At 42.4% G+C, this 13,586-nt stretch overlaps 1 protein-coding gene and 1 pseudogene across 39 annotated transcripts in view; both read left to right on the top strand.

The window, feature by feature from the left end:
• Positions 1-13,586, top strand: part of LOC126203575 (mucin-2-like) — a 366,840-nt gene that overhangs the window by 124,892 nt on the left and 228,362 nt on the right. The window lies entirely within an intron of this gene.
• Positions 3,633-3,750, top strand: LOC126204877 (5S ribosomal RNA; annotated as a pseudogene).

Raw genomic sequence — 13,586 nt, 5'->3', positions numbered from 1 at the left:
CTACTCCAGAACTGTTTCTATTCTGCAGAAGAATTTGTATTATTTTAATTTTTAAAGGTGATGGATAGAAATTGCTAACTCACATCTCCATAATTTGAAAAAAGTAAGCCGGCCGAGCGGTTTTAGGCACTACAATCTGGAACCGCGCGACCGATACGGTCGCAGGTACCAATCCTGCCTCGGGCATGGATGTGTGTCATGTCCTAAGGTTAGTTAGGTTTAAGTAGTTCTAAGTTCTAGGGGACTGATGACGTCAGAAGTTAAGTCCCATAGTGCTATGAGCCTTTTTTTTTCCTTGAAAAAAGTAAATAAAAATAAATGTTCATTTACAAACTATTGTGTGATGTGACTGTAAAATGGCTTGTTCACATCATTATGATTTAAAGTGCAAACGATTCATGGAGTACGAAAGTAACTATGCAGAGTGTGGTAAACACAGTAGTTGTAGTTCTCTCCGATAATTCACAGAGAACATTACGACAGCTTCTCAACGGTAGGAATAAGTGCACTCTCTCCAGCAGTCCCATTTCTCACAAACGTCAGGAACTTGTAGGAACTGTTCCGGAGTGAACTGCCCCTGTTTGCGTTCTTTGTGAGGACAAATACAGTATGTCTCCCAACGGAAGGCCTGCAGTACACGTTTGTGAGCTCGAGTAGCGGACGTGTTTTGCCCTGGAGCCCGTTGTCTATTGAAGAGCACAGCGTCTGACAAACTGACGACAATACATCATCATAGGTCCAGGAAACGCGAGAAGAAACCTTGCACGCCTGCAGGAAACTCGTTCCTACCCACGTGCCTGTATATACGGATAACCAATTTATTTCGTATTTTAGTGTTCAAACAGTTGCCCAGTTATCAGTTGTCCTCATTATGGCGATTAATAGTTCATATGAATGTCTGTGGTGTCTGAACAAGGCGATAGTCACTTTACAGCAGCATCAGTGAGAATATCTTAAATACTTTTCCAGAATCGTCAAATTATTTTTGTTTTACTGTCATTTACATTCCTCCTACTGGTGGCGAACTGGCTTCGGCCAAGGTAGCACTTTTTAATCATCGGATTGTGCAGTATTTCTACAGTAACACAAAGTAACTTATGACGTTAGTAATAGATGGTGATACTTATGACAAAATGACGGGACGGGATGTAAACTCTATTTATTATGAGGATTCTGTAAGTGGCGATCAAAAAGTTTCCTTGCTAAGGCCGTAAAGTCCAGAACAGGTATGCCAATCAGGCAAAATCGCCAGAAGCATTGAGGTAATCGAGCCACCGACGCACCGGGTTGAGGATACCAGTTTGGTAAAAGACTGTATCCTGCTGCGCACAGAAGTCCGAAAGTGCCTGCCACACATCCTCTGACAGGAATCGTCGACCCCTCAAAGCCTTTTCTAAGGGACCGAAGGCGTGAAATTCGCGTAGGGAGAGATACGAACTTTTGGGCGAGTGCTCCAATGTCTCCCACTTCAGTTGACGTAATTTCTGCATTACGATATTTGCAGTCTTGGGCTGTGCAGTATCACGGATCTGCAGCATCCCTTGTCAAAGTTTTCGAGGACATATCGCTTTAATTGCGGCGTTATTCGGTACCATTCCCAGTGACGGAGACTCCAGGTTCCTTCAGATCAGTAAGCTTTGGGCTCCAGTAATCAAAGAACGGGATGAGCGTCACCTTTACAGCCCTTGAACCTCTTGGGACGACAGGACGGCGGCGAATGACACCGTTGCATCGCCGACGCTACCACGGTTGCCAGTGGTGGTGTAACCCCCCCTCACTTATCGACCTTAATGACAGTGAAAAATTAAACCGCGTGCACCTAATGGAAATTTGGGAAAAGCAATCGTCACCGAAGTTAATTTGTCGGTAAAGAGGGAGGAAAGGGTTACATCTAAATGAAAGGAAAAATGCAAATGAAATTGGTGAAAATTAATTTTGAGAAAAGGGTAAAATTAATAAAGAAAGTAAATGTGCAGTCGTTACGTTAACAATTAATTGGCGTTAATTAGATATTTGAGATTTGGGGAAAATTATGGTCGCCAGTCTATGGACAACTAATATAATGACTGAAAATAATTAGCACTAAAAGCGTGGCAACTGAAGGTTGACACGTGCTGTGTGAAAACTGAATGTTTGTCAGAAATAATAAATTTCGCTACACTCTGACTTAATTTAGCAAAAGAATTAATAAAACCGGAAAATCGAAAGTTAATTTAGACTGAAATTAATAGTGAACTTTGTTTCGGAAGCACTACGAAATTCAATAAAATAAGGTTAGTTTGGGCTACCTCAACAATCATTTCAAAAGCTACTTGAATCTACGCAATTTAGAAATAAGAGATTTAACTTTGAACTTGAATTAAATGATTCTGAACAATTAACAATAGTAAAATTTAGTATGTACCAAGCTGATCTGCAGTCACAGGTAAGCTAAAATACGGTAACAAAACTCGCACTCTTAATTTGTGATTGTGTAATCTAAATATTGTAGCCAGCTATGAATACCTTAACTGAACTTTGAAATTAAAGCAGTGAAATGGAATGATATTACTTTAATGCTGGCGTTTGAATTTCAACGACACTCGGGTTCATTCCAGAAAAGGAAGGGACCCTGCTTGGTAATGCAGTTGAGACAATGAGCAACAAGGGTTCATGCTAAGTTGCTGTATTTTTGTGATACAACAGTTTGAGAATCTGAGGCTGCCATACAGTTCTGAAACTTTACGTGCTTTTAGTCTTCCTTGTTGGTTGATTGAAGGTTTGCAGTCGTCGATCGGGGAGGTGGCGACAGTCACTCATTGTCAGCCGTCGCTGTTGCAGAAGCTGGATGTTGGCGCGCCTTCTTCTCGACTCGGTCACCAGGCAAACCGGGCTCTTGATGTGCGCCAGCTAATGCTTCCTGTCCACGACACTGTAAAACAAACTATCATAGCAAGTTGAGCGTAATTACATGCTGCCAAACCCAGAAAGCGCGGCAACTCGTGGGAGCGTCACACAAAACACCTGCTCCACCGCCCTACTCCAGCCAGACCCTCTCTGCCCGCGCTCCACGCGGCACAGTTAAGACTACCAAAGATCCTAAACACTTTGGTTCTCCATACGACCTATCGATGTATTCGTTCGACAGCATAGTTTTCCCTAGGCCAGACTCAGCGTGAAAATACAAATAATATTTACAAAACAAACCAATTATGCATCGATATATATATTAGAACAATTACAATATATAAAGACACAGAAATGTCATATCTTCAGGTAACAAAATAAGGAAAAAAATTTATAGTACAATACATGGAAATAGGAGGATATGCATTTCCGGCGTAACAGTGGCACCCACCTGCTTCCGTCGCGTGTAACGATGCATTCAGTGGCCGTGTCGCCTTCAACACTCAAACGCATCAGGTGCTTCAGGCAAGCAGCCATCTGGTTTGATTTTTGTTGGGCGTTCAGCACCCTGGATATCCAGTGCTTGCAGACTTCACGGTAGCCTGGCTCTACCCAGGTAACGAGCTGCACACTACCGAAGTTGATGTCAAAGTCCTTTGTTAGCGCACGAATGGTTATGTTCCGGTCCGCCCTAATCACATTATCAACTGCCCGTTTCTATTTAATTTTCAGTAATGGATGAGGCTGGCAACGGCCTTGCCGCAGTGGATACGCCGGTTCCCGTCAGATCACCGAAGTTAAGCGCTGTCGGGCGTGGCCGGTACTTGGATGGGTGACCATCCGGGCCGCCATGTGCTGTTGCCATTTTTTGGGGTGCACTCAGCCTCGTGATGCCAACTGAGGAGCTACTCGACCGAATAGTAGCGGCTCCGGTCAAAGAAAGCCATCATAACGACCGGGAGTGCGGTGTGCTGTGTGCTGACCACATGCCCCTCCTATCCGAATCCTCAGCTGAGGATGACACGGCGGTCGGATGGTCCCGATGGGCCACTTGTGGCCTGAAGACGGAGTGCTAATGGATGAGGCTGGCCTCCCAGGTCAACTGGCGTCTTGTCGAAACGCGAGCAGCACGGAACTTGGCGCACAATTCCACGGTCTAGTTTTCGACAGACGTGCTGCCCCATACACATTCTTCATTGTCCAGTAGCTGTCTACCGTTGTTAGTCCTTCAGCAACCAAGGAAAGAATAACAGCACGTTGGTCCTGATTGGACGTCTTTGGTAATAACGTCGCTATAGTTCATGTTCCCACATTCACCACACGCACGTCGGAAAGCATGAATGCCACACTAACCCCTTTTCTATATGTCGCTGCTGGGTGGAATACACACTGCGGCAACGCCCTCAAACGGAAACGTTTCGATCACCCTTTATATGACGGGGGCTAGGAATTGTTCGTAGAGATTAGGATGTCGGAAGAACTGCAAAAATATAGGGAAAAGGAAGGGGTTGCCGCGTGCTAAGAGACTGACAAGTGGAGGCGCAAAGAGACTTCATTTGGAATGGAATGGGTGTGGTAGGTGATGAATGGAAGGAAGGATGGATTTTAGGGATGAGTTCATGTTCTCAGAGGGACGGTGATGTATATTATGCTGAAAAAGGGACATGGAAAGATTGGAGAGGCATCGATGGAAAATGTGAAGTATTTATAGAGGCGCAGTAGCAGACCATACTGTTTGCTGTCACACCATTTGGAGTTACTAAAGAAGAAAAGAGAAGACGGAAGGTTAAAGGAACATTAATATGAGGTCGCAGATAAAATAGGCTTAGTTGTAAAAGTTGGCGGCAACTACTTTGTGCGGAAGTTGTATTCATGTGGAATACAAAGTAGTCAACTAGGGAGATTTGGTGTAGCGTTTGGGGAGATCGAATATATGGATATTTTACAAGACTATGGTAACAAATCTGACCATACGTTCAACTGCAGCAGTGGAAAAGAGTGAGTGGAGTGGAGTGGAGTGGAGTGGAGTGGAGTGGAGTGGAGTGGAGTGGAGTGGAGTGGATTGTGGTACATCCAGGACGGGTGGAGGCAGTGAGTTCACGATTCTTTGGAGGTGGTTAGTCAATGCAGGTGAGCAGACAAAGCAATCACGTAACGACATTCGAATACAGTGTCAGTGGTGTGCTGCTTCGCATAGTCACGTCGATTAAGTACGTAGGGGTGCCGGTGGGACGAGCACGCCAGATCATTAGTATTGCAGGTGAATAGGCGACTTCGGTTTATTGGGAGAATTCCAGGAAAGTGTAGCTCATCTGTTAAGGAGACCACGAATACTACAACAGCGTGGCCCGTTCTTGAGTACTGCTTGAGTGTTTGGGATCCCTCTCCATGTCGGATTAAAGGAAGATATCGAAGCAATTCAAACGCGTGTCGCTAGACCTGTTACCGATACGTTTGCTCAATACGCGAGTTCTAAGTAAATCAGCATCACAACTCCTGCTGTGAATGAGTAGCTGCCAGAGATGGAATAGTGGAAGCTTCAGAGGATCAAATAGGTAAAACGACAAGACCCAGTAAACATCCTCGGATCACACCTGAGATATTGAATTGAACTGATGAAAGAATAAAATGTAAAAATGCAGAAAATGAAGCATTCAAAAAGAAATGAGGACACCTAAAAAAATGAGCTTTACAGAAAGTGCAAAATGGCAAAGCAGCAATGGCTATAGGAGAAATGCAAAGCTGTAGAAACTTGCTTGACAAGGGGAACGATAGTTGCCGCATGTTAAAGAGATGTTTGGAGAAAGGAGAATCACCTTTATGAAAATCAATAGCTCAGACAGCAAGCCACTTCTAAGTAAATAAGAAAAGGCTAAAAGGCGATAGAAATATACAGGCGGGCTATACACATGAAATTAATTTCATTGACAGTATTGTGGAAGGGGAAGAGAAATACATAAAGAGAAGGTGAGAGACAAGATCCTATGAGAAGATTTTGATAGACCACTGAAAGAGCCATGTGCAGCAAACAAATTTTCCCTCAAGAGTATTGATATTCTTGGGAGACAATAATGTATGAATTGATGTGCAAGAAATATAAGACTTTCGAAGCACCGTCACAACAGAACTGTTCAGTCTGATATACCGCAACATGCCCTGAAATTTTTTTATACAGGAAGAATACACCGAAACTATCCTTGGCTGACGGACTTTGGTAAACAAGTTCCTTTGAAACAAATGTTCACAGTAACTACTCACTCGAATTTGCAACTCATTTAATATCTACAATAATTGCCAGTTGCTTTTACAGTAACATCAGTTTTAACAATGGGGATAACAGTGAATTAATTTTCTTTGTGATTTTTTCGTATCTTCTTGCTAGTAGCATCTGTCATTCTGTAGGTTCCACAGTTTCACAGTAATGTCGAAGCCAGTTAATATTTTCAACCTTGCAAAGAAAAAATATGAAGACATGGTATGCAATTAAAATACCCTACTTCTCCTGAAGCTCTACATTTGTTTTACATATTAGTTAATTTGGAAATTCATTCCAATGGTCCGGAATGATTGTGGAAACATTAGAGGGGACAGGAAATAACTCAGTCGATTTCGTGACCTGTGGTTTGAACGATGACTGTGGTCCTAACTGAGGCCCAAAATGAAAACAGAATACCTCACAAGCCCACAGAAAACGTTGAAAGTAATCGTTTTCAGTGGGAAAGAAAAGACTATAAATTTTTTAGTTAAATGAAGGAGGGCAAAGAACGGCTTACATAATCAATGTGCAAAGCCCATTTCATTTTGTAAAATCTAAACATGAATTATACAGATGGAAGAATGATTTACACGAAGTACAAAATATGCACCAAATTAAACTTACAAAAGTGTGAAAGAAAAACTATTCGAAAGATTCTGAAGTGCTCCTGACAGTCAGAGCGCCGTCACCGAGGGAGATCTACGAGACAGGCAGCTCTAATTTACAAGGGAGATGAACATTATTGATTTCCAGTCTTTCTCGACCTGGTTAAACAAATTCGGGAAATTATACGGAAAAGCTAGTTTGCAAATTACAAAGTGTACCTCAAGTAAACACGTAGAGGAGACGTAATCAATAGGTAATATTGGGGAGAAATTCGTAGATGACATTAAGACAAAGCTCTTTGTTATCTCCTAAAAATTCTCTGTATGAAGCCAATCGGTCAGGTTTCGTGCAAACTGCACTTTTACAGTTCGAGCGAGAAAAAGACAGAGGCGCTTGTGTAGTGAATGAATGCTCACTCACATTCGTATACAACTAATGGCAGTCATAAATGTCAGTAGATTACTCTTTCCGCTGCTTTGTATCTGTTTTCAGGAACATCGAGGTAAATTAAAACCTAAAACTAAAAAATGAGTGTTTACTTGCAAATATCTTGTAATCTACATAGCAAAATTTGGAATAACGGGAGAGAACGACTTTCAGTTTTACATCCGATAGGTGTTCTTAGTATTTGTAGAAAATACTTTATTGCCTTTGTTGGAGTGTTGGCCTGAAGATAACGACACTTCTGTCTTAAGAAGGATGACGAAAAACCTATTAATATAATTTGCATTCAACTCGGAACTAATAACGTGATTCAGCCTTTCGATAAAAATATTTTCCAGCAGTGCAAAGCATTTTTCACAGAATTGTCGGACAGTACAATTTACGACAGCTCTTTGTCATTTCAGGTTATCAGTGGTACAATATTGTTTAACTTCTGGTACGGAGCACAATGTGCAGAACAGGGGCCACGACCATTTCTTACTTCATTCTTGTTTTGTATAGATAAAACTAGTAATTGTTGTGAAGTGCCTGAATACATTAATATTTACCAGGTATGACAAGTGAAAGGAAAAGGTTTGTTTTCGTAATCCAATAGATGCTTCGCATTTTTGTAACGACCACACGGAATGAGCATGTAAGTATGATAATGATGGAAGCTGAGGATATGAATTAAAATTTGCACTACAGTCGAGACTTGAACCCAGGTCTTCCTCCTCACTAGAGGAGAATGCTGACCATCACACCGCCACTAGACCGCCAGCCAGCACTGCTGCACGGACTCCCTACGCTAGAAGCCCTGCCGAACACAAACTTCAGTTCATATCTTCTGCTTACTTTCCCGTCTTAAATCAGTTCATATCTTCTGCTTACTTTCCCCTCTTAAATCAGTTCATATCTTCTGCTTACATTCCCCTCTTAAATCAATTCATATCTCCTGCTTACTTTCCCCTCTTAAATCAATTCATATCTCCTGCTTACTTTCCCCTCTTAAATCAATTCATATCTCCTGCTTACTTTCCCCTCTTAAATCAATTCATATCTCCTGCTTACTTTCCCCTCTTAAATCAATTCATATCTCCTGCTTACTTTCCCCTCTTAAATCGTCACCATTGTTGAGGCTCTCGGGCACTGGACGTAATGGGGAGATGCTGTACCTCAGGTGTAAGTGATCTATAGATCTTATAATTAAATTTTCCTCCAGGCTTTTGAGTCTCGTCTTAGTGACGATCTAAGAGGGGGAAAATAATCAGAAGATGTGAACTGAAGTTTGTGTTACTGAGTGCATTTAACTTGGGTTGTCCGTGGAAGAACCCTAGCCGTAGTGCTGCGTGGTGTAATGGTTAGCATTCCTCCCTAAGAGGGAAACAGACCAAAGTTCGACGCCTAGCTGTGATACAAAATTTAATCCATTTCTTCAGCTTCCATCATTATCGTAGAGAAAGATGAGACTCGAATATCTCGAGAAAATTTAATTATAAAAACAAGTAACTGTTTCATTATTAGCAAAATATACATTACTCAAAAATTATCGTAAGGACTGTGCTATCGGAATTGTTACAAAAAATACACACATCAAAAAACGTTTTGCAGCACCTCGGTTCCCAGAACTGCTGACTATAAACATTGACTGTGGATGTTACATCACAGACACGGCCCCTTTATCTGTTCGGATACGCCACTAAACCCGCCCAGAGATGTAAACAACCATGCATGAGCAGCGCCTATTAGACGGAGGGGGTCCGACAGCCGATCAGTTCCAGTCATTCCACCAGGAAGGAGGTACACGGCTCGTGTTGTCTGTAGTTCAACCGTGCATAGACGGTCAATACAGCGGCTCGATCGCGTCCGCATTGTTACTTTCTGCCAGGAAGGGCTCTCAGCAAGGCAGGTGTCCAGGCGTCTCGGTCTGAACGAAAGCGATGTTGTTCGGACATGGAGGAGATGCAGAGAGACATGAACTTTCGATGGCATGCCTCACTCAGGCCGTCCAAGGGCTACTACTGCAGTGGATGACCACTACCTACGGATTATGTCTCGGAGGGACCCTGACAGCAACACCTCCATGTTGAATAATGCTTTTCGTGCAGCCACAGGACGTCGTGTTACGACTCAAACTATGCACCGTAGGCTGCATAATGCGCAACTTCACTCCCGACGTCCATGTCGAGGTCGATCTTTGCAACAACGACACCATCCAATGCGGTACAGATGGGCCCAACCAACATGCCGAATGGACCGCTCAGGATTGGCGTCACGTTCTCTTCACCGATCAGTGTCGCATATGCCTTCAACGAGACAATCGTTAGACACGTGTTTGGAGGCAACCCGGTTAAATTGAAGGCCTTAGACACACTGCCCAGCGAGTGCAGCAAGGTGGAGGTTCCCTGTTGTTTTGAGGTTGCATTATGTGTAGCCGACGTACGCCGCTGGTGGTTACGGAAGGCGCCGTAACGGATGTACGATACGTGAATGCCATCCTCAGACCGATAGTGCAACCATATCGGCAGCATATTGGCGAGGCATTCGTCTTCATGGACAACAATTCGCGCCCCCATCGTGCACATCTTGTGAATGACTTCCTTCAGGATAAAGACATCGCTCGTCTAGAGTGGCCAGCATGTTCTCCAGAAATGAATCCTATCGAATATGCCTGGGATGTATTGAAAAGGACTATGTTCGACGTGACCCACCAACTACACTGAGGGATCTACGCCGAGTCGCCTTTTAGGAGTGGGACAATCTGGACCAACAGTGCCTTGAGAAACTTGTGGATAGTATGCAGGCATACATCAACGCAAGAGGGCGTGCTACTGGGTATTAGAGGCACTCGTGTGTACAGCAATCTCGACCACCACCACCACCTCTGAGGGTCTCGCCGTATGGTGGTACAACACGCAATGTGTGGTTCTCATGAGCAATAAAAAGGGCGGAAACGATGTTTATGTTGATCTCTATTCCAATTTTCTGTACAGGTTCCGGGACTCTCGGAACCGAGGTGATGCAAAACTTTTTTTGATGTGTGTATTTAATTCCAGCAAATTAGTCCCCTTTGATGGAAGTCGTCTCTAATGTAAAATCATGCACTGCCTCGATTTTCTTTCCTTTGCTACCCACTTGTGTAAAAAGTGCGTTTGCAAAAGCTTATCTGCTGATATGAACTGCAAGCCATTCAAAAAATTAATGATACGAGACAGTGTTGGTATGGTTTAAGTGCTTAAAACTCCAGTGTGCGCACTTTGGACTTTGCGCTACGCAGCGCTACTTTCCCCTTGTCGCGGCTTCGTCTGCTTATTCGACGAGGGCCGAAGCAGTCAGGGCTGCACAAGCTGCGGTTATAAGCGGTTCTTCGTGCGGCAAAAATGATTAACTTTAAGATTTTTTAAAGAAAATTCTTCGAGTACACCGTAGCAGCTAAAATTTGGACAGTGCATTTCTTTCCATTTATTGCTCGTGAGCGAAAAATTTCAGCGTAGGTTTCGACATGTCGGATTGCATCATTCCCTTGTCAGAATTCAAGAACATGGTTTAATATATCGTCGTGGGAAAACTCTAACACGAATCATTCCCAGAAGAATGGATAAACTGGCCAGAAACTGACCTCGTGGAAAACTAGATGTGAAGGAGTTACCATGTGATTAACGCACAATACGGCCATTCTCCCTTGTGGTGGCGAAGCTCGGGCTACTGGAACCTTGAAGCGTACTCCAGCCCTCACGTTACAATGCAGTCCAGCATCAGACCACTGCCATTTCTGAATACCTCACAAATCTGCGAAATGTGCCATTCGACCAGCTGGCCAAATGGCGACCAACTATGAAGACCCTTTCAAACTCGCGCTGATGATGCTGTATCACACGAGCGCACGACATATGCCTGTCCTTCGCCCAACATCTGTCGCTGTTCACGTATGTCCACATATCGTACCATTCCCGGTAACAACACTAAACTCGAACCACGCCAGTGCACTCTTGTCGGCGTTCTAGATGTCACGGAGAATTGCAATTCCGAGCATTCACATGCTCACCGCTGGTGTGTACGCATAGGACGATACATTGACATCGGACCACGTTGAAAGGTCTCTGTTGGATTCCTTTCATGTTAATTTCTTAAATCTGTTGTCATTTACGGCATAAATTCCTCTTCTAAATTTACTGTGGCGTTTCTATCTGGGAGGAGACTGAGTAGTGGAACGTGTTACTTTTACACATAAACAAGAACGATCTGTCACACTACTACACTTTAAAACACAGTTTATATGTAATTCATGTCACACAGTCTCATACGGAACCTACATCTGCTTTCTTTTATATACTGTATATGATAAGATACTGTCATCCCCCTTCCCTTCTGTGTGAAAGGATGAATGAGCAAATGTATTTCTAGTTGCATGCTTGAGGGTAGCAGACAAGCCTGTCTGCTAGAGAACAGTAGGACCAACGTCGGAACAGGTAGCTACGCTTTCTAAAAACAGAGAGGTTTCTATTCTTAGTATGGTCCTGTCCGTCCCTTGTCATGTTGGTATAGGAAGCTGCCTCTCTGGTCACTTCCGTTTGTATCTGTTAAGCACGCTCGGTAGCAGCCCAGGTCAGTCTGTCCACGGCGAGTGTCTGAAGTATTAAGATCTCTTGCTAAGCGCGTGTCTGCTAAGTCCGTAGGACAATGGATTTCTTAAGTTCAGTCTAACTGAAAATTTAATCACCTTTATTTCAGGTTTAGCTCTAAAATATCTAATGTTATCTTAAATTCCAACGCAGTGTAATTCGAGTGTGAAGTTCAGAATGTCTTCCGGTAGTTGCTTTGTCACCACTTTGTGAGTAAAGTGGAACCACGTGTTGATCAGTAACTCTAACTAAGATCATCAGTCTTAAATGCGAATGTGGATGAGATAACGTCTCGTCTTGACAATATGTTTCAATATAGCAACTTTTCTTTATGTCCAACCCACGTGGGGTGTACCTTGTGAGACCAGTACCATGTGCTTATACAATTGTTTGACCCATCAGGTTAATAGTACGACGATAATAACCAGTTCGAGGTTTTTCTTTTGTAAATTGCGTTTCGATGTAATTTATTTTAACTATCAAAATTATTGTGGAGTTACACTCTTTGTGTAAACCAAGTTGACCACGTGAAGCATGTGGTGTAAGCATCAAAGTAGCCCTCAGCTATTCTTTTCGGAAAGATTTCACAGAGAGCTAGTATGAATTTAGTATACCAGTGTGTGGTAATTTCATGACAGACAGGATTGCGCTACGAACGTAACTTCTTTGGGTGAAAATTGAATCGGTTGGTTGTGGTTAATTTCCTCTTGCATATGTTTCAACGTTCTTCGTGTGTTATTTTATGAATGCAGTGTTGTATGAAGTCTCCAAATCTTGGCTCCATATTTGATGTGTTCCGTAAGATTACAAACTCACATTTACACAATCCTAAATAAGGCACCAGTTTAGATATGAATAAAGTTTGATATGCTGAAATTATAACGGAACAATGATCAATGTTAAAATAAATGTCCAAATATAAACTGATTTATTTATTTTTATTTAAATTGTCTTTATATATATATATATATATATATATATATATATATATATATATATATATATATATGAGTACTAAAAGATTATAATTAATGTTAGTCTGGCTGGGAATTTGGTAAGCTAGACTGGATACCTGGTGAAACAGTTGCGCAGTAATGCAAGGTTAACTTCCTCAGATAGCTCACAGCTTTTAACCCACTTTTATGGTCTTGAATATCAGCACCGCTTTCAGAACAAATTAATGCAACAACATTACAACGTCTTCTGTGTGCTTCACTTGTGTTGTCAGGATGTGTGTATCATGTGAGCTGAACGAGATGTAGGATATGACTTCGGCCCAGCTTCATTGCCATTGGTGTGACCTGTGCACGTACAATATACCTTGCAAACTGATTTTCTTTTTTGTTGCTGCTTGCCTATAACAGCCTTGAATTATCGTATGCAAGTAGCATACGTCCACGTAAATATTCATTGTAAAAATTAGTGAAAAACAGTCTAGACTGCAACAGTCAGTAGACCACAGTCGCTGAAACTGACTGTTCTGAACATCGTCAACTTTGGCTGATGGTGCTTTCCTGAATATGGCTTAAGTCTAGGCCGAAACCGGTCATTTTAAATAAAACAACCATTGCGACCTAGACTGTGTTTCACCAATTTCATATCGCTCACAACACCGCTGTTCTCCGAAAATGTTACCAAAAATTTTGTATTCGTTATAAGCTTTTTAACTAATGATTAAACGAAGACACGTATAAAAAATTTGTCCTACGTCTTTGAGAACTGTTTCACTTAGATCCACTTCTCTGGTTGCTCCGCTCTACAACAGACATTGAGAGTTATTAGAGATTTGTGTA

Source organism: Schistocerca nitens, chromosome 9, assembly GCF_023898315.1.
Source record: "Schistocerca nitens isolate TAMUIC-IGC-003100 chromosome 9, iqSchNite1.1, whole genome shotgun sequence".
Classification (NCBI taxonomy): Eukaryota; Metazoa; Arthropoda; class Insecta; order Orthoptera; family Acrididae; genus Schistocerca; species Schistocerca nitens.
The sequence above is the reverse complement of the archived record's forward strand: the minus strand, read 5'-3'. Positions and strand labels throughout refer to the sequence as shown.